The sequence below is a fragment of the Austrofundulus limnaeus genome, unplaced genomic scaffold (genome assembly GCF_001266775.1).
Source record: "Austrofundulus limnaeus strain Quisiro unplaced genomic scaffold, Austrofundulus_limnaeus-1.0 Scaffold7, whole genome shotgun sequence".
NCBI lineage: Eukaryota > Metazoa > Chordata > Actinopteri > Cyprinodontiformes > Rivulidae > Austrofundulus > Austrofundulus limnaeus.
In genome coordinates this window covers 1,576,445-1,578,486 of record NW_013952409.1, presented here as the reverse complement: position 1 = coordinate 1,578,486, position 2,042 = coordinate 1,576,445, and positions in this window count along the sequence as shown.

Below are 2,042 nucleotides of genomic sequence, written 5' to 3'. Positions count from 1 at the left end.
TTCTGATATATTTTGTGCTTTTAAGCTTTTTTAAGCCCTTAATCGAACAGGAAATGCAAACATTTTTCACATTTTTAATTTCTTAAATTTATTAAAAACAGTTTTCCCATTAAAATATTGCAAATTAAATGTAGTTGATCTTACAGTTTTAAATATAATTCAGCTAATTCTAGCTTTTAGCTACTGTTTTGCTTTAGCTTTAGAAGCTGTTCTGCTACTTTCAGTGTTTTTTGCTGTCATTCTGCTTCTAGCTAACCTTGTGCTGTTTGCTTTTAGGTAATGTTTTTATATTTTCAGCTGGCTTTTTTGTTGTGTTTAGATTTTCTTTCTAGTTATAGCTATCCTTTGGTTCCTTTCAGCTTCTAGTTCTTTGCCACTTATTAGCTTTAGGCAGCCTTTTGCTTCTGCCAATTTTAAGTATCATCTTTCTCCTTTTAACTAGTGATTGTTTGTTTGTTTGATAAACTTAAAAGAACAGGAAAAAATATTTGTTTATGTTGTTACATCTAAACGCTTTGTCAGAGTAATAGAAGCGCGTGACCACCGCCACGAGCTGCGTGTGCCTGAACAGATGTACTACAGCGCATGCGTCAACTTTACAAGCCAATATAATGATTTTATCCCTTTTCACTCAAACATTTTCGTGTTTATTTGTTTGAATTGCGATGTTATTAAATAAATGAGCAATCATGTCTCGTTAATTTTGTTAAAAGAGGTAGAAAAACAATTTTTAGCGCTATTTTACCGTGCTGGCGAAACTTTACCCATCATGCCTTGCGCGTCATGTTCTAAACTTTTGTTGAAATAATGTTATATTTTTTTTACCAATTTGTAATAATTCATACATTGCTTATGTTTATTTTTGTAACAGTATCGTTTTAAACACATTTAAACGTCACCAATTTTGTATTCAATCAGCGTCACCGTCACTGTGAAGTACATGTCCAGGAATCACTTACCCTGACTTCAGGTTCACAAGTCAGCACTCATGTTTCTCTTCAGATCGTATAAATCTTTCGCCTTTTACTAAAGATTTCCGTGGAGAGGAACAACATGAGTTTTAACTAATTTTTTGATGCCCTGCCTCGTGCGGGGCTTCCCAAGATGTCAAAAGTAATAAATYAATGATTGGCAGACAAGGAAGCTTTATATCACGTCAGCCAGGGTAGTCGGACCGTAAAGAAGTCAGATTATGATCGGTTGACTGTAGATTTAAATGCGTCAAATAAGAACTGTGAAATAGTTACTTCCTCCACCGGTATTTATTCAGCATGAAACCCACGAGAAAGTGTTGCCAGATGGGAAATGTTGAATTATGTATTATGAGGAAAATTATCGTACTCACCCAACATCCTGCTCAGCTCACAATGTTCTCTGTATTCAACAAACTGCACATTCCTTTGTTCATAAWAAAGTTAAAAAGCACTGAATCTGACTGTTGAGTGTCCTTTTTTAACAAAAGCTTTATTGTAAACAAGAACAAATCAGGGAGCCAGGTGAAATGATGCATATAAAAGGAAATATTAGATAAAATGACTATAATAAAATGTAAATTAAAATAGGCAAAGTTGAAAATGAAATCAGGACAATAAATCATTGTAGTTTAGTCAAAAAATAAATTGAGTGCATACTGAACAAATTTAATCTGCAAGCCTAAAAAAAACTTTGTTTTCTTTAAAAATAGCTTCTGGATGGCACCTGGATATTTATTAAATGTAAATGTTGCTTATACTCCTCACCTTCTCAGTCCCACCTTTTCTTTTTGATTTTACAGTTATTATTTCTTTCACATAAGTGCTACTGTTATATTTATCCTTACTGCTGTAATGTGGGAGGGGGATCTGGAGTTCTCCCCGAGAAAATTTTGAATGAAGTAGGTGCTGTTTCCTGCAGTCTGGTGTATTTGCAAGTTGTTAAACATATTTTAAACTACATAAATAAACACGAGACAGATTCTACATTCAACTCAATACATGAATCATCCTTTTTGTGTCACATTGGACGTTTGATTCTTTGACCACCTGGTAGCCTAAGCAGTAGCA